This window comes from Vipera berus (assembly GCF_964194415.1).
Source record: "Vipera berus genome assembly, chromosome: Z".
Lineage (NCBI taxonomy): Eukaryota > Metazoa > Chordata > Lepidosauria > Squamata > Viperidae > Vipera > Vipera berus.
This window is the reverse complement of record NC_138205.1, coordinates 85,739,187-85,765,988: the sequence shown is the minus strand read 5'-3', so window position 1 is coordinate 85,765,988 and position 26,802 is coordinate 85,739,187. Positions and strand designations below refer to the sequence as shown.

General features: G+C 41.5%; 1 protein-coding gene across 2 annotated transcripts in view; it reads left to right on the top strand.

Annotated features, from left to right (window-relative positions):
- The window catches only part of RARB (retinoic acid receptor beta), a 257,875-nt gene that overhangs the window by 209,682 nt on the left and 21,391 nt on the right, over positions 1-26,802 (top strand). The window lies entirely within an intron of this gene.

The window sequence follows — 26,802 nt, the reverse complement described above, 5'->3', positions numbered from 1 at the left end:
CCGACCTGAGGGGCTCATCTTCCAGCGTCATATCGTTTTGCCTTTTGGTACTGTCCATAGGGTTTTCATAACAAAGATACTGGAGTGGGTTGCCATTTCCTTCTCCAGTGGATCACATTTTGTCAGAACTCTCTGCTATGACCTATCCGTTTTGGTTGGCCCTGCACGGCATAGCTCATAGCTTCATTGAATTACGCAAGCCCCTTCACCACGACAAGGCAGTAATCCATGAAGGGGCAAGAAGCTAGCTTGCATTTTATTATTTTATTTATTTTTATTTTTTATTTTTATTCCATTTATATCCCGCCCTTCTCCGAAGACTCAGGGTGGCTTACAAGCTTAGCAGTAGTAGTAGTAGTAGTAGTAGTAGTAGTAGTAGCAGTAGCAGTATTCTCTCCCCCCCGCCTCCATACACATACACACACACATAGTTTGGGCAAAGTATATTCATACATCTAAGGTGTTTTAATTTCTTCTCTCGTTTGTCCTATGTGATCCAATTAATTTCTAGATCAAGAGCTCTTAGTTATGAGACAAGCATACCCTGATAAGTGTCTTTCTATCTTTGTATAACATTCATCACTTTTGGAACATGCCTAGTCCATGACATGATTTGGAGATTTTTGATGTGGCATGATATAGATTAATTTGAATTTGAATTCCTTGTTGACTTTCCTGAAATTACACCATTGCATTATATTCAGTGCCATCTATGGTCTTGCTTTGATCTCTTCTGTCAGATTTCTCCTGCCTTTCTACTTAAAGCATTTAAAATTCAGAGCAGTGATTTAAAGTCTATTATTAATAACAGGATTAAATTATGCTCTATAACTAAGATTGTATAGCACAATCAATTAATCTAAATTTCTCTAATGAGCTTCCTTCCTATCCTATGAATCGTACTTCTGTAGCCAGTGGAATCATCTGTAAGTCACTTTATTTTAGAAAATTGAATCGAGTAAGGAGGAAAAGACTGCTGAATCCAATAGAAATTAAGTAGGGATGGGCAATATGATGCCTTTTATATGTTTTGGACCAACTCTCATCAGTCTCACTATTTGGCGAGTGGTCAGGGACTATGGAAGTTGTAGTCTGGTATATCTAGAGCAGGGCTTTTCAACCTTTTCACCCATTGTACCACTTTAGGATATGGCAACATCCGAGTACCACCAGTCGCCTAGCAAGGTGTCAAAAACTTGATGACCAAAAAAAAAACAACCAGGAAAAAAGTGATCAAGTACAGGTAGTCCTTGACTTACAACAGTTCGCTTAGTGACTGTTCAAAGTTACAATGGCACTGAAAAAAGTGCCCCCCAAGCCAAAGCTGAGCAAGACACCTGCCCGCCCGCCCGGCGGTGCTCTTCCTCCTGTAAGGTATTCATTGTTGTGAGCATTTCTGTTGAGGATTGGCAGCAGGGGTGGGGTGGGGGGTGTTTGGTTTTTAATCCCCCCATCTGCTGGGTGGTTGCAGTACGTTTTGGTCACTTCACATGACCCTGGGGCACTGTGACCATCATAAATATGAATCAGTTGCCAAGCATCTGAATGTAAATCACAAGACCCTGGAGATGCTGCAACATTCCAGAAGTGCCAGGATCAGCACCCAGCTCCAGCTGGAGCCTGGCGCTGATCCTGGCGCTTCCGCTGAGCCCTGACAGCCCTGCAGCTCCAGCCATCTCTCGCTCAGGCTTGTGCGGTGCTGCCACCAATTCAGCTCATTCCCCTCCCCTGCTACCACTTTTCTAGGATAGTCGCGTACCACCTGCCAGGTGCCAATGTACCACCGGTGGTACCCGTACCACTGGTTGAAAAGCCCTGATCTAGAGGGCAGTCATTTGGTCCCTTCTGTAATAAGCAGATTACTACCAGGTCATACTTGCATGGGTACATCACTGCAGATGTCTACCAGTGAATTTGCAGAATGGTATCAGAGAGCCTTGATTTCCAGGTGATATTTGATTGTTGGATACCTGTTAGTGAAGGAAATGTAGGAAACAGATAAGCCTTTCAATCTTTCATTGAGGAGTATTCTGCATTTTGAATGACTACCGTATAAAAGTTTCTTATAGAAAGTGTTAAAATTCCTGAAAGGGTAAGAATGCTTCCTGTTTAGGTATGGAATAGCCATGTTATCAATTTTTCATGGCAAACAGAATATGAAACTCATTGTAGTAAAACAACTAACATTGCATAAGATATTCTTAGCAGAAACTGGATTTTCTTATCCCTCCCAATATAGATATGTGCATAAGGGAGATGCATGTAGTAAAGTTATAAGTAGATTTATTCCCTATCTGGAAAATATTTATTCTCTATTTTTTAAATGTAGTGAAGATATTTTTATTATATTCTGTACTATACACCAGGGCTTTTCAACCAGTGGTACAGGTACCACCTGTGGTATGTTGGCACCTGGCAGGTGGTACGCGACTATCCTAGAAAAGTGGTAGCGGGGGAAGGGAATCAACTGAACTGGTAGCAGCACCGCACAAGCCTAGGCAAGAGACAGCTGGAGCTGCAGGGCTGTCAGGGGTCAGCGGAAGCCCCAGGATCAGCGCTTCTTTGGGGCTGTCAGGGCTCAGCGGAAGCATCAGGATCGGTACTTCTTCAGGGCTGTCAGGGCTCAGCGGAAGGGCTAGGATCAGCGCCAGGCTCCAGCTGGAGCTCGGTGCTGATCCGGGCGCTTCTGAGCCCAGCAGAAGCGCCGATCAGCTGGAATGTTGCAGCATCTCCAGGGTCTTGTGATTTACATTCAGATGCTTGGCAACTGATTCATATTTATGATGGTCACAATGTTCCAGGGTCATGTGAAGTGACCAAAACCTGCTGCAACCACGCAGCAGATGGGGGGAATAAAAACCAAATACCTCCCCACCCCACCCCCGCTGCCAATCCTCAACATAAATGCTTACAACAATGAAAACCTCAGACAGGTGTCTTGCTCGGCTGTGGCTTGAGGGGCACATTTTCGGTGCCATTGTAACTTAGAATAGTCACTAAGTGAACTGTTGTAAGTCGAGGACTACCTGTAGTTGATCAATTTTTTCCTTTTTTTTTTGGTCATCAAGTTTTTGACACCTTGCTAGGCGACTGGTGGTATTCAGATGTTGCCATCCTAAAAGTGGTACAATGGGTGAAAAGGTGATAAATCTTTCATTGCTATTTTATATAGTCTCCATTTTGTTAGGTTTTTTTTATCAACTTAGGTGCTTCTTACCCAAGTTTGTTTTGGACACAGCAACCTTTCATTCATTTCTTTACAATGATACACATCTTATATCTGCTGATGTGTTATTCCTTACTGGTGATCATCACTAAAAAGTGCTGAAGTATTAGATTGTTGTGAACCTATCTGTATATAAGAATAAAAGTGAGATGTATTTTTCAATGAATTAGTTTGTATTTAGCTTTTAATTTATTTTACATTATTCTGCAAATGTTTACATTGATATCCATATTTTATCATTTTTCTTCTTTTTCTCTTTTTCCTTTTAAAATAAAATTGTATTTTAAAACAAAGTACAAAAACATCAAGAAGAATTTAAAATAAATTTTCAAGCACTGAGAAAGGATAGAAAAACAGAGCAAGAAAATGTTTGAAACATTGCAAGACTGATGCTGGGGTAGCGATAGTGTAAAATATTATTGGGTTTGAATTACATTGTGACTATGCATAAGGTAGCTTCATATTCATATAATGGTTGCTGTAGTTCACACTTCTGAAGAATTCAGTAAATATATGCTTATAAATACATTTCTGTACAGAACTGACATCCTGCATTCACAAACCTACAGTACACAAACAGTTTTAAAACTGTTTGAGTAATCAGATAAATGAAACCAAAATCCATTACCTAGTTAGGGCAATGAAAGGTCTGCACGAAAACAAGCTCAGAGAGCACCAAGGACCCCTCATTTCAACTCTGAGCTACAAATATTCTCCTTCACTGAAACCAAAATGTATGGTGGCTTACATGAGGTTTGCGCAAATCAGAGATGATATGGGAATTGTAACTTAAATACTGAGAATTAATATGTGGCTGGAGAGTTGAATGAAACTGTAATGTATTGGCCTTTTTATATGCTGTAAGTGTTTGCTTATGTTACACTGCTTGCTAATTGCTTGAGTTGAATTGCTAAGTGCTTAGTTCACGTGTATGCTTGTAACGGTTGCTAGCCGGCCCAGACTGGTTGTCTCCAGCCGGCTAAGTAGGTCTTTGGGCAGTAAACCTCAGCTTTAAATCTATTTGTCGCCGCCTATCGGCCAACCGTATAAATAGCTGCGCAGCAGTACCCTTGTTGCTTCTGTTATGTTTTGACCTTCAATAAAGCCTGTTGCTGTTTATAGAAAATTTACAGCAAATCTGTACATAAAATATACGTAGGCACTGTTCAGCTCTTAAACTTAATTCAAATTTTGCTTTATATTGTATAGTGATATAATTACACATACACATACTTGATCTTAGCCAAAAGGGCAAGAAAATGATACAATTGTATAACTGCTTATTTAAAAATAGGAAGTTCAGTGGAATATATACCTAAATAATTGTGCCAAGGTTAAGATCTCATATTTTTTCACTAGAACTAGATTTAATGAATAAACAAAATACCAGTTCTTTTTTTTTTGTAGTGGGGAGAAGTAAGAAACATTTAAAAATGTGAAGGCAAGAGACAAAACAGGTTTTAAAGACCTAAGATACACATATTTTAAATTTTGTACCTTAACTTACAGTTATGAAATGGTCAACATTAAATATTTTATAGATTTCACAAATTGCCTAGACATTCCTGAGAATTTGAAATATGAAAAAATACTTAAATTTAAACTAACATACAAAGACATATACGTGCAAGATAAACTATTATATAGATTTATATTCCTCCAGATACTTACTATACTCAGCTGTTTCTCTGATTAGAACAAAATATGCTTTAGGTCAGGGCTTTTCAACTGGTGGTATGCATAGCACCAGTGGTACGCGAGCCCCTGGCTGGTGGTACGCTAGCCCAGCCTAGCTGATTACAGTGGGGGAGGGAACGAGTCAAAACCACAACAGACCTGGAGATCAGCTGGAGCTGCAGAGCTTGCCAGAATCCCCAGAATCTGTGGCGACATGCTAACTGGAGCTTCCGTGCATCCGGAAGAGAAAAGGAGGAGGGCGGAGAGAAGAAAAAAGTATAAAAGGGGCAGACCGGCCTGTTTTCAGAGGAACAGCGAGTGGAGCGGCAAGCGAGGAAGGGTGAGTGAGTAAGTGGTGTGTTGGGGGGGGGGAAGGCTAGCAAGCGAATGGCTCCTGCCCAACTCGTTTGCAGAAAACATACTGCTTGCTAAGTGAAGCCACAGGATCAGTGCCAGGTAGCCCACTGATCCTGGAGATTCACTTAGCAAGCAGCCTATTTTCTGCAAGCAAGTGAGCCATGAAGGAACCTGGGATCATCTGAGCTGTGCTCAGAAGTCACGCTCAAAAACGCCGTATTTTATATGCATCTTTGCTTTGTAGGATTCAGAAAACTGTAAATAATTAATTCTATTTATTTCTCAAATTTATATAGCTGGTCATCATGAGAAGTGACTCTGAGGGGGATAAAACAGTTATGTCCTAATATTCATATTAATAAAAATCATGTCAGTTTGTTTTCTGATATGGATAGAATAAAATTTTCAAGAGCATATGTTTAAATACAAAACATTTTATCTACTTCAGCTTGTTATATCCAGATTCTTTTTAAAGACTGTACTTCCCTGATAAAAAATGTGGTTCTATCTAGTTCTGAATGGCAAGAAAGCAAAATTATTTTGTCTTCAGACTGCAAGACCAGCCATACGTTCTTCTGTGAGAGTATGAAATCCCAGCTATGTCACTTTATACAAACTGTCCACAATTATTTGTAATGTAAATTTTAGCAAGCTCGGGCCTCCCTAAGGGCCACTACACTCATCTAATGAGAGACCATTTGTTGAAACCAGACAGAGGGACAGAGGCCTGCCTTCAGTGAGCTGGAATACCCAGGCCTTTCTTTCAGATCCATATAATATACAAGTTTCATCTTTTGTTTCCCATTCAAGAGTCTGGAAAAACTGGGTCAGTTAATCCAAGTAGAAAACGTTTTATTGAATTAACTCTATGATGAACTGCTGCTACTTTGCCTTATTGGAAAAGCTCCCTAATGTACTGTAATTCTTGACATAGAAGTTATCCAGCATCTCTAGCAATTACTTTGATTGAAAGCAGCAGAGCCATACTTTGTTCTTTAGAGGGAGCAGTGTTTTTGAGAAACAAATGTTCTCTGTTTTTCTGCTTTTGCTACTTGTTTTGTCATTAGACAGATCTGCATGATACATCATTTACTAAAAATAATTAGGTGTTATACAAGGTATCTGTAGGAGGAAATTTAAAAAAAAACCAAAATCAAGATGATGGCTATGATTGTGTGATCACAGTATCTACCCTTTTTTTCCACACATTGTTTGCATCTGTGTGTGGGAAATGTACATAGAAAGTGGTGGAACTTCAGCGGATGCACATCCATGGACGCCATCTTGACTTTATTGACTTCGCTGTAGAATGTTGTAAAGTGGTTGAATGGTATGAAATTAAAGTTTGGTATATGTGTTTTTCCTATGTAAAAAAATAGTTTTTAAAATGATGCAATAATTATTGGTTTGAATAATTCTTTAAGAATCAGTTCAGTGATAACATAAATAGTTGAAATAATCAACAAAATAAATCAATTTTGAAATCTATTAATAACATTTTCACCTAATGTTCATCTTTTGTAGGTACAGTATTTACTTGCATTAACAGTTTCTGGTGTTCAGATGTAGATGGAATTTGAAAAGAATGTATAACAGTAATACGTTTATTTTATTAAATTATGTAAGATGTTTTCTGTTCCTTTAATAAAGTAGGTATATTAGTCAAACTATAGGATTTTACAAAATAACTTCTTTTTAAAAGTTCATAGGGAAAAAAGAACCTGGATTGCAATACCAGGCTACTTGAACTTGAGAAATATTTGCACATCAGATATGGGCAAAATTAGTTCAAATATTTAAAAATCTTTATATTGCTGATAATGGAAAACATTTTGCATTTTAAAAACGGTTATTGCCAACTAATCTGAAATCTACCTGTTTGATGTTAACCACTTTTTCATTATGTTTTATCAAGTATGACTTTTGGAAAACTTGGTAGATTTTACCTGAAGCTTAAAACAGAGAAATATAGAAAAGGCTTTAAATTTTTGGATTTAAAGAAATCATTATTACAAAATCTCATGATTTTTAAAATATATGACCATGTGTGCAGTATAATAACCAATTAATTGCAAATTATACAGAAAACAGAGGGAATATTTCAATGCTGTTTAAGATAAAATGGGGTATGAATCAAGAGCTTCCATTTTTAAGCCATATTTTGTGTGCTTTTTTGAATTTTTATTTTATTGGTAAAATATAACAACTACATCAACAAAATACCTCAATGATTGTACAGTAAAAACCCAGACATTATAGAAATTAAAATAAATTAATACTTACAGGAAGAAAAAAACTTAATATTAAGAAAAAAAATGATCTATATATTATCAGTATGAAATTAATGCTAATAATTTACTACATTTTTGTGGCTATGGTGCTTTACTAATAAATAATTAAAAGACATGAATAAGAAAAACAAGAAAAAGCTTGTTTGGTTTTGTGGTTAAGTTACCAAACTAGAAACCAAGAAGAGAGTTCAAGTCCTGCCTTAAGCATGAAAACTGGCTGGGTGATTTTGGGCCAGTCTCTGAGTCCATCTCATCTCACAAAGAGGAGGAAGGAGTATTAGGTATGTTCACTGCTTTGAGTTATTTATTAAAATAATAAAAGCAGGCTAAAAACATATTTAAAAAACTAACAAAGACCAGGGTAAAAAAAATGTAAAGCCTTTTTAAAATATTACAACTGAATCACATCATAGAACTTCCTTCCAAAATCCATAGCTTACCCTTCCTAATAAGTAACTGTTAGAGTGAGAAGCCATAATTTGTTCTTGGAATTTTAAGAAATTCTGCCTGACTGAGACATATAGTCTCACACTAACTGTGGTTAGTCTGAAATGAACTTCAAAATGGCAAGATCAAATTGATTTGTTTAAATGTAAATGTTATCATAACACATAATTTCAAACGTAACCAACCATAATTATCTTTTTAAAAATGACAGTAATATGCAGCTAGTACAGGGGTCAGCAACCTGAAACAGTGAAAGAGCCACTCGGAACCAGTTCCCTCACAAAAGGAAAAACTGGGAGCCACAAAAAATGTGTGCACATGCGCGTACATGCACCTACATGCGCAGAACAGGGTTTGACTGAAGAGTGGAGCCAAGGCGAGATATTTATTTATTTATTTATTTATTTATTTATTTATTTATTTATTTATTTATTTATTTATTTATTTATTTGATTTATATACCGCCCTTCTCCTGAAGGACTCAGGGCGGTGTACAGGGCAATAAAATAAGAATACATTAGTTAAATAATTTTAAAACCCAAATCCATCAGGCCAGGCCGGCTTGTTCGAATAGATAAGTTTTTAGATCACGCCGGAAGGAGCGAAGGTCGGGGGCCATCCAGAATTCAGCTGGTAAGCGGTTCCAAAGGATTGGTGCACCCACCGAGAATGCTCTCCCCCTGGGGGTCACCAGCCGACATTCTCTGACCGGTGGTACCCTGAGGAGGCCCTCTCTGTGGGAACGTACAGGACGGAGGGACGTTGACGCCGGCAGTAGGTGCTCCCGTAGGTAATCCGGACCCATGCCATGTAGGGCTTTGTATGTCATCACCAGCACCTTGAATTTCACTCGGAAGGCAACTGGAAGCCAGTGCAGCTCACGGAGCAGAGGTGTAATATGGGAGTATCGGGAGACCCCCAAAAGAACTCATGCAGCTGCACTCTGTGCCAGCTGAAGCTTCCGAGTGGTTCTCAAGGGTAGCCCCATGTAAAGAGCATTGTAGTAGTCTAGACGAGAGGTCACAAGTGCATGGGTGACTGTGCGCAAGGCATCCAGGTCCAGATAGGGTCGCAACTGGCGCACCAGACGAACCTGGGCGAAGGCCCCTCTAGTCACATCTCCTATATGATCTTATAAGGAGAGCTGTGAATCTAAGAGGACACCCAGATTGCGAGCCTTATCTACGGGGGGTAATGCTGGGGTTTTTTATTGCTGTATTTTTGGGGTTTTTATAAACGTATTGTATTAATTGTTTTTAATGGGCAACTATTTAATCTTTTTTTAATATTTGTAACTTTGCATTTTATTCTTGCCCTGTTCACCGCCCTGAGTCCTTCGGGAGAAGGGCGGTATAGAAATATTAATAAACTAAAAACTAAACTAAATAACTCTCCCCCAATATTAAGAGATGGAATGATCTGAATTTCCTGACATGCCGGTATGTACAGCCATTCAGTCTTGTCCGGGTTGAGTTGAAGCCTGTTCCTCCCCATCCAGACCCGGACCGCTTCCAGGCAACGGGACATCACGTCGAGGGCATCACTGGTGTGGTTTGGGGTCGAGATGAAAAGCTGGGTGTCATCAGCATACTGATGATATCCCACTCCAAAACCATGGATGATCTCACCTAGCGGCTTCATATAGATGTTAAACAGGAGAGGTGAGAGGACTGACCCCTGAGGAACTCCATAAATGAGAGGTCTCGGGGTCAATCTCTGCCCACCTGCCAACACCCACTGTGAACGTTCCAGAAGGTAGGAGGAGAACCACTGAAGAACAGTGCCTCCCACTCCCAATCTCCTGAGACGCCGCAGTAAGATACCATGGTCGATGGTATCAAAAGCCGCAGAGAGGTCTAATAGGACCAGGACAGAGGAATAACCCCTGTCCCGAGCTCGCCAGAGATCATTCATCAGAGCGACCAATGCCGTCTCCTTGCTGTGTCCGGGCCTGAAACCCGATTGGTACGGGTGTAGATAATCAGTATCTTCAAGGAACAGAGGAAGCTGATGCGCCACTACGCTCTCAACAACCTTCGCAAGAAAGCGAAGGTTGGAGACCGGGCGAAAGTTGTTTAAAACAGCTGGGTCCAGGGAAGGCTTTTTGAGGAGGGGTCTCACCACCACTTCTTTCAAGGCTGCGGGGAAACTGCCCTCTTTCAATGAAGCAGTTATCACTGCATGGATCCAGCCTTGTGTCCCATCCCGAGCCGCATAAACCAGCCAGGAGGGGCACGGGTCCAGTAAGGATGTAGTGGAGCTCAGCTTCCTCATGATCTTGTCTACCTCGTCCAGAGTCACAGGATCGAACTCTTCCCAGATAACATCAACAAGACTGTCCATGTTCTCATCGTCAGATTCTGCCCAGTCGGAATCCAGACTGGTCCGGATCCGAGCGATTTTGTCCAGCAGATGTTGGCTAAATTCCTCGGCATGACCCTGTAAGGGATCCTCCTTCACCTCTAGATTAAGGAGGGAGCGGGTCACCCTAAACAGGGCGGTCGGGCGATTATCTGCGGACGCGATAAGGGTAGCAAAGTAATTAGACCTTGCCCACCTTAATGCCGCGAGATAAGACCTCGTAAAGGACCTTAGTCGCGATCGGTCGGATTCGGATCGGCTGGATCTCCAACAACTCTCTAGGCCCCGTCTCCGACGTTTCATCTCCCGGAGCTCCGTAGAAAACCATGGAGCCCACTGGGATCTGCACCGGGTCAGGGGCCGCATGGGTACAACTCGGTCGAGTGCCTCTGTGGCTGCCTTTTCCCAGGCTTCCACCATGGCATCGGCCGAGCTATGAGCAAAGGAGGCAGGTGGGGGCCCAAGCAGTGTTTGGAACCGCCCAGGGTCCATTAGCCGTCTGGGGCGGTACCAGGGCGGTACCCTGCATATTTGAATTGATTGGTTGAACTTTTTTAGTCCCACTTTTTTTTTTTGGACTGCACATGGCAGAGGACTGGGAGCCGCAGGAGACGGCTGAAAGAGCCACATGCGGCTCCGGAGCCACAGGTTGCAGACCTGTGAGCTAGTATATCTGTCTTTCACAGAACTATAGCTGTTTGGGGAATTTAAAAGATACTTACTTGTCTCAGTTTGAGTTGTTTGACTGTTTGCATAATATTACTAAGAAAGAAATAATATATTCTACTTTGGCATCTGATATTTATTGATTATGTGCTATCAAGTCATTTTCAGCTCCTAGTAACCACATAAATAGATTTTCTCCATGATGATCGATCCCTGACTGACCTAATCTCTCAGGTCTTCCAACCTGCACTCATTGCCATTGTAACTGAGTCCATCTACTTTGCTGCAGGTGATTCTTTTTTTCCCCTTCCCCCCTCCCCCCACTTTTAGAACCTTTTTCAGAGAATTGGGTTTTCACATGAAGTATCTGAAGAAGGATCATTTGATACTGGTCATTTGTGCCTCAAATGAGAAATTTGGGTTGATTTTATTTGATGATCCATTTATTTTATTTTCAGTTCTTCTACAAATAGTGATTTCTTCAATTTTGTAATTATTAAAATATTATAAGTAATTCTACACAAAAACAGGTCGTATTGTTATATGCTATTTATTGATGGTGATTTTAATGATCTTTGGAGCAGTGTACTTGACACCATCAATATTTTCCTTTTTTAAAAAAAACTAAAAAGATCTGATCTCTGAAAACCCCCATTTCTCTACATTATGAAACATTTTCCTGAGTTACATAGAACATTAATGCAATATTAATATATTCCTAAATTATTAACCTTTAAGGGTTATATTGTAGGTCAATTCTAGGCTATTTATTTCTGTAATCATCTGTCTAAAGGAATTACTGTTACAAATTCCAAGGCCCCATCCCTAAAGGTCACTTGCTTCAAGAAGTTAGCTCTCAAGGACATTTATATAACTGGAATGAAATGACCCAACTTAAAGATCATCTTTTAGTGACCTCTGTCTGAAGGTTTAAAATTGATACTCAGATATTTCAAATTCTACAATTGAAACCTTTGTTTTTCTATTAAGTTGATAATTCATTATGAGGAAAAAATGTTTTTTCTAGGCTAGGAATAACTTGTTATATGTTATAATATGTGTTGACATTGCAGTTAAAAATTATTCCACAATAACAAATTATACGTCTGTAAATTTCTAGACCGAGCAAACATAGAGTTTTAAATTCTAAATCAATCTTTTTTAACCAGTAGTAGCATAAGATTATTAAACATATCAGGAAAATAAATGTTAATTTTAATGAAACTTAGTTTTTTCATTATGTTAGCCCTATCATTTCTCTTATAAGATTTCATAAAGAACAAATTAAGTTTGTTAAAACTTAAAAGTTTTAAAACTTGAAAAGTTTCCCTTAAGCTTATAATGATTGTAAACAAAAATGATTGTAGGCTGAAAGTGAACAGGAAATGATAAAAGAACCATAAAGGCATAAATGTAGATTTCTGTAAAAACTCTAACTTATCAGTCAGTTAATTAGTCTGGGTAATTAAGTTGAAACAGTATTTAAATTTCCCATCATATATTACCATTTTATGGTATTATGAGAAATTAAAATAGTGACCGCTCAGCGCATGACAAAATTCCTTGCCCATCCTTTACCAATATTCTCTGGTAAAGAAAGAGAGTGATTAAAGGTGTTCTTAGGAGCTGGCTTGAAGTTTTTTGTTGTTTTTTTACTTTGGGCAATGATTCAAAGCAGATTCAAAACAATATACTTTACTCATTTTACTGGTCACTGAAGAGCAATGCAGACAATATATAAAGTGAACACCACTATTGCCTTATTTCATCTTTTGTATACTTTTTTAATTGTAGAAAACTTATCCAGATTTTGATTAGAAGTTAACAGAATGTAATCCCTCAGCTGTTAAAAACAGAATCACTCTCCTTTGCATTTACATAGTCTTTAAAAATAATAGAGGATTATATTGTTGACACAGATTGAAACTATGATATGGCTTCTTACAATTAAAGTAAAATCTCCAGAAATAGAGCAAGATTATATACATTGTGATGCAAAAGTAGAGCCTATATATCTAAGTCTTTAGGCAGGTTTATCATCATATTTAAGAAATCCACATTTTATTTTTAATAATTAGGTTCCGCTCCTAAAGAAAAATCATTACAATAAGCAAGACCTTCCCAATGCATGCAATGCTGCAAAAATATCCAGGATGCAGTCTTGGTACCCAAATTTTGTGTGTCTCATAATTAATATTAAACTATTTATTTAAGAATAAAACACCATGTTTTAATATTTCTGTTTTCAAGGATATAAAAAATATGTATTCTGTGAAATAGATAAAACTGCTTATGTTCCTCTCCCTGAGGATGGAATCAATCACTATAGTATAAAAGGCTGACATTTAGAGAAGGAAACTCTAAGGAAAATGTCATGCTTAAAAAACTAGATTTAAATGCACTGAGCTTCTGATTGATTTTTATTGCCCTCAGATGCATACAGTGATTGATTATGAAACTTACAGATGTTTAGTACCTTTTTTGTTTCTCTGATAATAAGAATAATCTAATTTTCAATGTCATTCAATATACAGCAACAAAGGTTACAATAGATCACGTTTATCGTGATAAGCAACAATTATCTAATGTATAAGTATATTGAAGCCAGACAAAGTTCAGACTCACACTGTTGCTGGAATAATCTAGAAATGATTATTCCAACAATAATTCCAACTGCCAAATGCAGTACAATGCATAAATGAATGTGCATAAAATACTGTGAAACTTTTGGGGTACCTTCTAAACCAAATAGTGTATTCCCAGATGATGGTTGAGATCCTAAAGGAAAGTAATTGATGAATTTATCAGCATTTTGATACTTGCATTTTACTTGCACAAAATCATTTTATTTTATTTTGATTTGATTTGCCATGCGCTCTTTTTTCCATTAGCCATAAAGTGAACAGTAATGTAATAGTCTTAGCTTTTTGTTTTATTTTCTATTGATTAATACTATATCAGTTTTATATAAATTTGAATGCATTCATTAGAAAAGTAATTTAAGATTGCTAAGTATATAAAAATTACAAGTAGTCCTCAACTTAAAATCATAACTGAGCCCTGAATTACGAATGTAAGTTGTACAGATTCATGAAGTGTACCCATTGTTTGCAATGGGCATTTTTTTTTTGGAAACCAGAAGTAAATGCCAGTTTCAACCAAGAATTTAAATAATGGTCAAATGACTGCAAGACACTACACACAGCCACTGCTGCGTACCCAAAATGTGATCATAGGGCCGCAGGTGGGGACAGTTATTGAAACTTTGATTTCATGTGCCAAGTACCTTTTGTTTGTGTCCACTGAAATTTTGAATGATCACTAAGCAACCAGTTATAAGTCAAGGACTACCTGTACTTTTGAAAGCTTAATTATTTATACAAAATAATAATTTGAGGGTATTTAGTTTTCTAATATATTACATATCCTATTTTTATTTTCCCAATAGCCAGGAAACTTTCTTACAAACTTCATAGCAGCTATAGTACTTATCACATGTTACTTTAACTACTATATATTAACCATACTGTTGTGTAGCCAGTTCTTGCAGGCATTGAGCGAGACAGGAGGTTCAAACAGCAACAGGCTTTATTGAAGGTTAGAACATAACAGAAGCAACTAGGAGCCGCTGCACAGCTACTTATACAGTTGGCTGGTAGGTGGTGGCTCTCCTGACACCTTAACAAACTTTGCTGCCACCCACAAATGCCCTTGCCCATAGTTCCAGGTCCAAACTCGGTCCCCCACTTGTAGATTACTAGGTGCCTTCGGACGTACCATGTCGGAGGCTACTCTATTGGGGTGCAGCTTGTCCAGTTTGGTTATTAGCCTCTTGCCCCAGCAAAGCTCTGCGGGACTTTTGCCTGTAGCTGTGCAAGGCATTGTGTGCTGGCATAACAAGAAATCAGCCAGTCTGTGGTTGCAGTCCCCTGTAGTAATGCATTTCAGGGACTCTTTGGTTGTAGAGCCTTGGTGGAGCAGTGGGCTAATGCCTCCTTAAGTAACACCAGCTGCCTGCAATTAGTGCAGGTTCGCATCCCACCAGGCTCAAGGTTCACTCAGCCTTCCATCCTTCCGAGGTAGGTAAAATGAGGACCCAGATTGTTGGGAGCAATTAAGCTGACTTTGTAATAATGCCGCTTGGGGTGTGTGTGAAAGCCCTAATAAGCAGGCATATACATAGAATGAAGGCTACTGCTAAGCTTGTAAGCCGCCCTGAGTCTTCGGAGAAGGGTGGGATATAAATGGAATTAAAATAAAATAAAAATAAAAAAGTATGAACCATCCGTTCTGCCTGCCCGTTGGACGATGGGTGAAAGGGAGCCGACGTGGCATGCCTTATGAGGTTGGTCCTGAGGAAGGCCTGGAATTCTGTTGCGGTGAACTGGGCTCCGTTGTCGGAGACTACAACACCTGGATAGTCCTTGCAATAGTCATATTGGGAATTGGGACCACCTCCAACCATTTAGAGTGGCTATCGACCACTATTAAAAACAACTATCTCTGCTCCAACCCCCTGCTCAGGCAGGAAATCCTATACCATTTCAGACAAATGGCTGTCCAATCTCTTCTTAAAAACTTCCAGTGTTGGAGCATTCACAGCTTTTGAAGGTAGGTTGTCCCACTGGTTAATTGTTCTAACTGTCAGGAAATTTCTCTTTAGTTCTACATTGCTTCTCTCTTTGGTTAATTTCCATCTGTTGCTTCTTGTCCTGCCTTCAGGTGCTTTGGAGAATAGCTTGACTCCCTCTTCTTTTTGGCAACCCCTGAGATTTTGGAACATTGCTATCATGTCACCCCTAGTCTTTCTTTTCATTAAACTAGACATACCCAACTCCAGCAACTGTTTGTATATGTTTTAGCCTCCAGCCTCCTAATAATCTTTGTTGCTCTTCTCTGCACTCTTTCTAGAGTCTCAACATCTTTTTTACATCGTGGTGACCAAAACTGGATGCAGTATTCCAAGTGTGGCCTTATCAAGGCATTATAAAGTGGTATTAACACTTCCTGTGATCTTGATTCTATCCTTCTGTTAATGCAGCCTAGCACTGTGTTGGCTTTTTTGGCAGCTGCAGTCCTAGTGATTGTCCACTAGGACTCCAATATCAAAGTAATTAACACTTAGCTACTTCTTACAAGAAAATAAATAGCAGTAAAAATATTTGAAGACTTCTTAAAACATGGTGCTCTTGCTACCAGATCAACTGTTTAAATCCCCAAAGGTACATATTATTTTATTGGTTATCTCAATAAAAATAAATAATAACATTGCTGAAATGTCAGGAACAATGAACAAAATATTTTTTGTTGACATTGAAATCCCTCCAAGATTTTATGAAAGTGGTACAGCACTTTCAATGAGATCTTGCAAAATTTTGACCTATATTTATTTACCTTTTACTAATTACTGTTTGAGATGCAATAAAATTTGTATCTGTGAGCTTGTGAAAACTATGGTAAAAAGGTCATATACTCTACTTAGGAACATTAAAAAATTATTTTAAGAAACTACAAATATTTTAGGACATTGTTTTAAGAAACTACAGACAGTGAGGGAACCTAATTATTTTTATTTTCTTTATATTAAAAAATTGCTTAAAATGAATACATTGTATATTTAGGAATTCTTGAAACTACAATGAACATTTTTAATGAAGGATGTGATAAATATAAGCTAAGCAAATGAATGAACTGATAAACACTACTTTATAATACATGTAGTATTACAGCAAACTTATAATGCTGGATGCAGCAACTCTTATGTTTTCTAAAGATGCACACCAAAGGTCAACTCTTAAAAAATTAGGTTTAAATAAAAAATGTCTCTTTAAAGCATATTGCTCTGTTCTTTGGAAGTATTTCCACATGCTCAAAAATTATCCAATGGGGGGGGGGTTGTTTGAAGTCATTGGATTGAAGTAATGGTAAATGAGTATGATGACATATGTTAGTCATTTTGTTAAGGGGTAGCAGTTATCCTGGCCAACTACTCAGACGTTTCCTGAAGTGCCTGAATATGCTCCCCCCAGCTCCAAAAGATTAATTATCTGTATTATAATGAAGCAGCCTTGCAGTTGAGAACATGAAGCATGACATACAATGGCATAGACACACAAACATTTTTGTGTAATGCTTAAATTAAATAATAAATGAATGAATGAATGAATAAGTGCCATAGTTCCTCCTTTAATGATACTCTTCTATATAGAGTATTAGTATTACAACTGATCTCCAGGCAATGGTAGAATTCATGGTTATTATGACTTCATTTACATTCTGTGATCTTCCATTTGTGCAGAGATAAAAGTTTGAGAAGCTTTAATCATGTAGTTAGAATCACATTGAAAACCCTACTTTATAATTTATTGATTTTTTACTTGCTTACTTAATTTTCTAGTCTCTAAGACTCTTAACTTAATTAATTATATTCCTAAATATTTGCAATGCTTATACAAGTTCTGTACTCTTCAGCAAAGTGCATTGCCTTTTCTTCAGCTGGGCAGCATATTAAATCCTGATCAAGTCTGCCTAAAATGGAGCACCTATTTTCATTAAATAAGATTGCAACCTTAAGCTTAATTAATACTAAAAAGGTGAATATTTTTCAGGAAAATTTCATCTGATAATTTTTTTCTTCTATTCAGTTGTGTGCAGTTTTCAGGAGACTGCTTAGACGAGTCCCTGGAGTTTTCTTGGCAAAGTTTTTCAGAAGTGGTTTGCCATTGCCTCCTTCCTAGAACTGAGATAAAATGAATAGTTCAAGGTCACCCAGATGGCTTTGGGCCTAAGGTGGGACTACAATTCAAGGTTTCCATGTTTTTAGTCTGATGCCTTAACTACTAAACCAAACTGGTTCACCTAATAATTTAATTACAGTATATTTAAAAGATAAAAATATGAGGTGCTAGAATAATACTTCCCTTAATTTATGTTCCCTATAATATTTTTTTCTCAGGAGAATATAAATTATATGGCAAGATAAAGTAATGGATTGTGAGTAGCAGAAAAAGAATAAAGGGAAAGAAAGTCTGTGATATGTGAATCATTTTGTAGCTTTCGCATTTGGCAGCTTTTTCTAATACTTTCTAAAATAAGGCATTCACATTCTGTAAGCCACTCAAAGCTATTAAGTTAAGTGATGAGAACTTATGCTGAGCAAAGCATTTTAGTCAACACGTGGGCATTTAGGCAGAAACTTTGCATTCTCTTGCAGTGGAAGTTAATTAAATGCAAGCCTTTGCTTCTTTAAAGGAGAATATTTAAAGATAGTGCTACATTCAATTTGCCAGCAAATTTAGAAAACTCAACAGTGGCCACAGGATTGGAAAAGATCAGTTTACATACCAATTCCAAAGAAAGGCAGTGCCAAAGAATGTTCAAACTATCGCGCCATTGCACTCATTTCTCATGCTAGTAAAGTTATGCTTAAAATCCTACAAGCTAGACTCCAGCAGTATGTGGATCGAGAACTACCAGAAGTACAGGCAGGATTTCGAAGAGGCAGAGGAACTAGAGATCAAATTGCCAACATACGCTGGATCATGGAGAAAGGTAGAGAGTTCCAAAAAAACATCTACTTCTGCTTCATTGACTATGCTAAAGCCTTTGATTGTGTGGATCATAACAAACTGTGGCAAGTTCTTAAAGAGATGGGCGTACCAGACCATCTTATTTGTCTCTTGAGAAACCTATATGTGGGCCAAGAAGCAACAGTGAGAACTGGACACAGAACCACTGATTGGTTCAAAATTGGGAAAGGAGTCCGGCAAGGCTGTATACTGTCGCCCTGCCTATTTAACTTATATGCAGAGCACATCATGAGAAAGGCAGGGCTAGATGAATCAAAAGTTGGAAATAAGATTGCCGGAAGAAATATCAACAACCTAAGATATGCAGATGATACCACTCTAATGGCAGAAAGTGAAGAACTAAAGAGCCTCTTGTTGCGGGTAAAGAAGGAGAGTGCAAAAGTTGGGTTGAAACTTAACATTAAGAAAACCAAGATCATGGCATCCGGCCCTCTCAATTCCTGGCAAATAGATGGGGAAGAAATGGAGGTAGTGACAGATTTTATTTTCCTGGGCTCCAAGATCACTGCAGATGGGGACTGTAGCCAAGAAATTAAAAGACGCTTGCTCCTGGGGAGGAAAGCCATGGCAAATCTAGATAGCACACTAAAAAGCAGAGATATCACCCTGTCAACAAAAGTGCATATAATCAAGGCTATGGTCTTCCCAGTTGCAATGTATGGCAGTGAAAGTTGGACCATAAAAAAGGCTGAGCACCAAAGAATTGAGGCCTTTGAACTGTGGTGCTGGAGAAGACTCCTGTGAGTCCCTTGGACTGCAAGGCGATCAAACCGGTCAGTCCTAGAGGAGATCAACCCTGACTGCTCTTTAGAAGGCCAGATCCTGAAGCTAAAACTCAAATACTTTGGCCACCTAATGAGAAGGAAGGACTCACTGGAGAAGAGCCTACTGCTGGGAAAGATTGAGGGCAATAGAAGAAGGGGACGACAGAGAATGAGGTGGCTAGATGGAGTCACTGAAGCAGTAGGCGTGAGCTTAAATGGACTCCAGAAGATGGTAGAGGACAGGACGGCATGGAGGAATGTTGCCCATAGGGTCGCGATGGATCGGACACGACTTCGCAGCTAACAACAACAACAATATTTAAAGATAATCAAGCAACAAATCAGTGAATACCTAGAGGCAAACAAAGTCATTATCAAAAGCCAACATGGGTTTGAGAAAAACAGATCATGCCAGACAAATCTTAATGCATTCTTTGAGCAGGTGACAAAATTAGTGGACCAGAGGAATGTTGTGGATATAATTTACTTGGACCTCAATAAGTAGACCACAGCCTAGTATTTGATAAGATAGAAAAATGTGGGTTAGACAGCATCACCACCAGATGGATACGTAGTCAGCATGTGGTCCTTACTGGAACTGAATCTACATGGAGGAAAATGTGTAGTGAGATACCCCAGGGTTCTGTTCTGGGCCCAGTGTCTTCAACATCTTCATCAATGATTTGGATGAGGGGCTAGATGGGGAACTCATCAAATTTGCAGATGACACCAAGCTGGCAGGAATAGCCAACACTCCAGAAGATAGGTTTAAGATACAGAAGGATCTCGACAGACTTGAACATTGGGTGCCATCTAACAAAATGAAAATCAATGTTGAAAAAAGTAAGGTTCTACTTTTAGGCAAGAAAAACCAAATGCACAGGTACAGTATAGGTCAGGGGTAGGCAACTTTGGCTCTTTTATGACTCGTGGACTTCAACTCCCAGAATTCCTGAGTCAGCTAGGTCCACAAGTCATAAAAGAGCTGAGGTTGCCTATCCCTGATATGGGTGGCATCTTGCTCAGTAGAGGTAACTGTGAGAGGGATCTTGGAGTCCTAGTGGACAATCACTTAAATATAAGCCAGCAGTGTGCTACAGCTACAAAAAAAGAGATCTCACACTACTGAAGTTGGATGATCTCACGGTACTTTAGAGAGAGAATGGAACCGAAGCTGGGGGATGCTTCCACATGCCTCTGGAGGCTGAATCGGGCTTTGGAGGCCTTTTACAGGCCACTGCGGCCTGGATTTGAGGCTGGGGGACACTGCCGTGCCCCAATGTGACCCAATCTGGGCTCCAGAGGCATTTTTCAGGCTACCACCCAGATCTAAGGCTGGGGAATGCTTCTATGCCCCCCCAGTGGGCCGATCGGGTCCAGATATGTTTTCTAGGCCCGATTGGGCCCCAGGGGCGCTGCAGAAGCATTCGCTGGCCTAAACTCCAGGAGGTAGCATTCTGGAAAAGCCCAGGTCAGGCCGTGGGGGGCATGGAAACTTTCCCTGGCCTCAGATCTGGGCGGCAGTGGCCTGGAAAAGGCCTCCGGAGCCCAGATCAGGATACGGGGGGTGCGGAACGTTCCCTGGCCTCAAATCTGAGCGGCAGTGCCCTGGAAAAGGCCTCTGGAGCCTACATTGGGCCACCAGGGGGGCACAGAATCATTCCCCAGCCTCAAATCCAGGCATCAGAGCCCAGATCGGGCCGTGGGGTGTGTGTGGAAATGTTTCCCAGCTTCAGATCTGGGCAGCAACAGGAACCGTGGCAGAGAGGAGACAGATATTTTTCAGGTGAGTCCAGTGCAGCAGGAAAGGAGGAAGAAGCATGCAGTATTTTAGTGGGTCGGGGAGGCCTTGGGGGCCTGTTCCATCACTAGACCCTCCATGGCCTTCCCCACCTGAGATATCTCATGTTCGCTTAACAAGCTGTGTGCATTTTAACGAGCAAGGGATTAATCTCGTTCAGGGTATGAGATTCACTTAACGAGTTTTCGAGTTACGAGTGGAATGGGCAGGCTTCATTACACTCGTAACTCAAGGAGTACTTGTACGTTGCTTATCTACTATTAACTAAGACTAATTCCACATGCCCATTGACAATTTCGCTGGATCTTTTTTTTTGATACTTTCATTTTGGGGGGGAATATATATATATATATATATATATATATATATATATATATATATATATATATATATATATATATATATATATATATATGGGGGAATATATATATATATATATATATATATATATATATATATATATATATATATATATATATATATATATATATATATATATATATATATATATATATATATATATATATATATATATATATATATATATATATATATATATATATATATATATATATTCTGAGGTTTTCGCGGGTGTTTGTATGTGGATCTTTGGTCATTCGGGTTTTTCCCCGCGTAGAACTAAAGGTGTAGGAGCAACGTTTCGACGGAATCCCATCCGTCATCATCAGGCTGGTGGCTTCAGCTTCCTTCTTCTGGGAGAAGCATGTGGCTGTTTGTTCCTCTTTTTTAAACAAACAGCATGTGGCTGTTTGTTCCTCTTTTTTAAAAAAGAGGAACAAATAGCCACATGCTTCTCCCAGAAGAAGGAAGCTGAAGCCACCAGCCTGATGATGACGGATGGGATTCCCGAATCTCGGAAGGGTATGGCTGACAGATGAAAACTAATAAGTTTGAAATGCATATCAGTCTCCCTTAATTCTTTGTTAGCAATTTAAAAATTTACACAAATATGAGCTGTCACCGGTGTGACTACTGCCTGTCGATGGCCTTCAGGATAGGCTGACACAGGAAATAAAGATTTGTCCCATGTTTGGGGCCTAGCAAGGTAATCTAAAAAATAGTTAACAAGCATTTGTCATATATCTCCCCTTGCTTCTCTGCTAACAAAGCGAGAGAGATCCTGTGGCTTAGAGGTGAAAACAACTGCCTAATGTGTAATCAGCCCAGGTTCGAATCTCGGAAGGGTATGGCTGACTAATGAAAACTAATAAGTTTGAAATGCATATCAGTCTCCCTGGCGGCCTGAAGATCGGCCACGGCCCGGTCCAGCACCTTAAATCAGCTGGCTTGTGTGGCGTGGACGTCTCCCCCCCCGGAATGGCGGCAGTGGCCTGGCGGCCCGAAGATCGGCCATGGCCTGGCCCAGCGCTTTGGATCAGCTGGCAGGCGCTTTCTGTGGTGTGGATGTCTCCCGCCCTCCCCGGAATGGCCCCAGCAGCCTGGTGGCCCGAAGATCAGCCACGGCCCAGCCCAGCGCCCTGGTCCAGCTGGCGGGTGCCATTTTGTGGCGTGGAGATATTCCTTCCCCTCCGGAATGGCAGCAGTGGCTGGGGATTATGGCGGCCCAAAGATCAGCTGCGGCTGCGTTTTAATGCCCGGTTGGAGGTTGGAGCAGGATGCAGGTTGCTTTTTTTTGGCACGGTGCCCCCCCTTTCCACAGTAGAAGCAGCGAGGTGACAACAGCGGCCTGGAGTTCGGCTGTGGAGTGGTCTTGGAACTATAGCTGTGGTGTTTTGACCCGGGTCCTTTCTGCTAATCTGCTCATCTTTAATTTTATGCTGATTATTTGGATATGGTTTATGCCCCTGCTCCTGTGACTTCCCTACTGATAGTCCGGAATGGACCTGGGACCTGACCGCAGTGAGAGGGCGGTTCTGGATTGGTCATCAACCACCCCACTGGTGTGAGAGACCAGTTGGGGTAGGTTTATCCCAGTAGCCCGTACTCTGTCCACCCCAGGTTGGATGCCCAGCTGTACTGAGAGGGCGGTTGGGCTTTCTTTGCCTGGTTCCGGCTCAGGTGAGAGCAGAGCCGGATTGGTGGACCTGAGGTACTTTCCGGACTCAATATCAATGTCATCTTGATATTATTTTAATACCATCTGACTACCCATTTGTTAACAACTGCCCTATGTGGATATTTTTATTATTATATGGCTCGTTTGCGCTACTCCAGTGCTGACCTGTATGCCCTCAGGAGGGTACCTCCCTTCTGGTTACGACCTGCTGCCGTTTCCTCCAATCCCCTTAAGGACGGGCCCAATTGTTGGGACCCCGAGAGGTGGTTGGGCATAGATAGGGGCCTCTGGTGGAGATATATTAAGAGGCCCCTAATATGTTTTCTAGCCGGCTGTTTTAAAGGGTTAGGGAGGGGGGAATGGTAGGGTTGGGAGGGAATTGGGGTGTACCCCACCAACCGGTCGTCAGTCCAGGCCTGAAATGGTTCCTGGTGAGATGGGATTAGGGTTGGGGTCTCCTGGTTTCCCTGGCATTGGGGTGGGGTTTCAAATCCCCACGCTCCAACCCTCCAATTGGTACCCATTTATCCGGGGGTGAGAGGGATCAGGCCCCTGAGCTCAGGCTGGTGTACTTTAATGCCAGATCCATTGTGAACAAGGCTCCCCTCGTCCGTGATTTGATCGAGGAGGAACACGTGGATCTGGCATGCATTACAGAAACCTGGTTGGGCTCAGAGGGAGGTGTCCCTCTGACTGAGTTTTGCCCTCCAGGTTTCTGTGTGTTACATCGGCCACGGGCTCAGGGCAGGGACGGTGGGGTGGCGGTAGTTATACGGAAGACCTTATGTCCGCGGGAGACCACTATTGTACAGACAGGCGGGAGTGAATCCCTCCTCCTGAGGTGTGGCCCTGGGGCTCAGTTGGGCTTGTTGCTAACATACCTGGCACCCAGCTGTGTAGCAACGGCCCTGCCCAAGCTTCTCGACGTCCTCTCAGGGTTGACAGTTGAGTTTCCCAGACTTATAGTTCTGGGCGACTTTAACCTGCCTTCTCTGGGAGGGTCGACTGAGTTGGCCCGGGAGTTCATGGCCTCCATGATAGCCATGGACCTGACCCAAGTAATTCAGGGTCCGACCCATGGGGGAGGACACAGTCTCGACCTAGTTTTCTTATCTGGGCAGTGGTTTGATGATCTGGGAGGGGGCTTGCCAACTATTATCCCCCTGTCATGGTCCGATCATCATCTCCTGTGGTTGGTCTTCCACTATGCCACCCCCCACTGCTGGGCTGCGGAACCGACCAGGTGGTTCCACCCCAGGCGCCTAATGGATCCGGAATGGTTCCAGACGGCACTTGGGTCTATACCTATCCCCCTCGCTCACAGCCCGGCCGACGCCTTGGTGGATGCCTGGGAAAGGGCTGCCATCGAGGCACTAGACCGTGTTGTACCCTTGCGACCCCTGACCCGGCGCAGATCCTGGTGGGCTCCATGGTTTTCTGTGGAGCTCTGGGAGATGAAGCGTCGGAGACAAGGTCTAGAGAGCTGTTGGAGATCCAGCCGGTCTGAGTCTGACCGGTTCCGGTTAAGAACCTTTACAAGGTCTTATCTTGCGGCAATGAGGACAGTGAAGTCTAATTACTTCGCTGCCCTCATCGCATCCACAGATAATCGCCCGGCCGTCCTGTTTAGGGTGACTCGCTCCCTCCTTAATCAGGAGGTGAAGGAGGAGCCCTTGCAGGGGCGAGCTGAGGAGTTTAGCTATCATCTGATGGAGAAAATCGCTCAGATTCGAGCCAGTTTGGATTCTGACTGGGCAGAGACTGACGGGGAGGAATCGAGCGGTCTAGAGAATGTTACCTGGAGTGAATTCGATCCTGTGACCCCAGATGAGGTGGACAGGATCATGAAGAGACTGAGTTCCGCCACGTGTTTATTCGACCCGTGCCCCTCCTGGCTGGTATATGCAGCCCGGGAGGAGACACGAGGCTGGTTCCAGGCAATAATAACTGCTTCCTTGAGGGAGGGTACCTTCCCTGCCGCCTTGAAGGAGGCGGTAGTGAGGCCCCTCCTCAAGAAGCCTGCCCTGGACCCAGTTCCCGTTTGCACAGCTGCCGTGTTCATCAATGTTTGACAAACACGGCAGGTCTCCGGACGGGATGGCGGCGGTTTGGCGAGTGCGCGCGCACTCTCCAAACCGCCGCCATCCCGTTTGCACAGCTGCCGTGTTCGTCAATGTTTGACGAACGCAGCAGGTCTCCGGACGGGATGGCGGCGGTTTGGCGAGTACGCCCGCACTCTCCAAACCGCCGTCATCCCGTTTGCACAGCTGCCATGTTCGTCAATATTTGACGAACGCGGCAGGTCTCCGGACAGGATGGCGACGGTTTGGCGAGTGCGCACGCACTCTCCAAACCGCCGCCATCCCGTTTGCACAGCTGCCGTGTTCGTCAATGTTTGACGAACGCGGCAGGTCTCCGGACGGGATGGCGGCGGCTTGGAGAGGTGCGCGTGCACCTCCGCCCTTCGGAAAGGTGCGCGCGCACCTCTCGGAACGGGCGGTGCCACTCTCCATTTGGAGAGGTGCACGTGCACCACTGCCCGTTCGAAGAGGTGCGCGCGCACCGGGCGGCTGGGAGCCACAGGAGACAGCTCAAAGAGCCGCATGCGGCTCCGGAGCCGCGGGTTGCCGACCCGTGTTCTAGATGATTTTTATGAAATTTACTTAGTTGCCTCTTACAGCAAAAGCCATAGTCTGCAAAGAGCTTATCAAAGTCACTATCTGGACTTTTTTTAACCAGCTCCTACAGACAATCCTGGAAGAAGGGAACTGTAGGAAACTAAATTTGTGTGATAGGACTAGTAACAAGCAAGCACACAGAAACCTGCTCATCCAGGTAAACCATCCCTGTCTAAAAGTGCCAATCAATGTTAACTTAAATATTTAATGCCAATGGACTTTTTATCAGGAAATCAGATCCTGGAAATAAAAATGATGCTGGAAGCTGGCATGTCACTTGCATAATATTAGATTCCCATTATTATAGTCAAAGAAAAAAAAAGTCAAAGATGTGCTGGTGCCCACAGTCTTCCTCAATTTCAGTGGGCCCAGTGAGGCAGAGCTAAATGATTATAAGGCCCTTATGATTCACTGGTACTTTTTTGCATTCCAATAGTTGATATGGAGAGCTTTTTCTTCAAATAAGGTTAAGTGATTCTAATGTCAAAAATAACATTCTAATTTTTAATATTGACTTCAGGAAATCTCAGATTTTGTAGAGAAAGAGAATTTCTTATTACAATTTACTACAGGTAGTTTTTGACTTATGATCACAGTTGGGATGAGAATTTCCATCACTAAACACTGTTGTCATAAAATGAAATGTCACTTGTCGCATCACTTAGTAACAGCAACTCTCCATGCTGTTATTAACTGAATTCTATAAGTTGTTAGCTGATGATCCTTCTCAAAACATACCATTGGTCCTCCCCCAAGGTAATTCTTCAACTCTCTCCACCTGCCTATTGCCTCTCCCATTTCTGTCCTTTTGACTGCCCTATACTTTGTCTTCTGGGGCAGCAAGCAGTCCCAGAACCATGTAACTCTGAGGCTGCTTGTCATCTCCAGCTCAGGAGCTTCTTGCCAC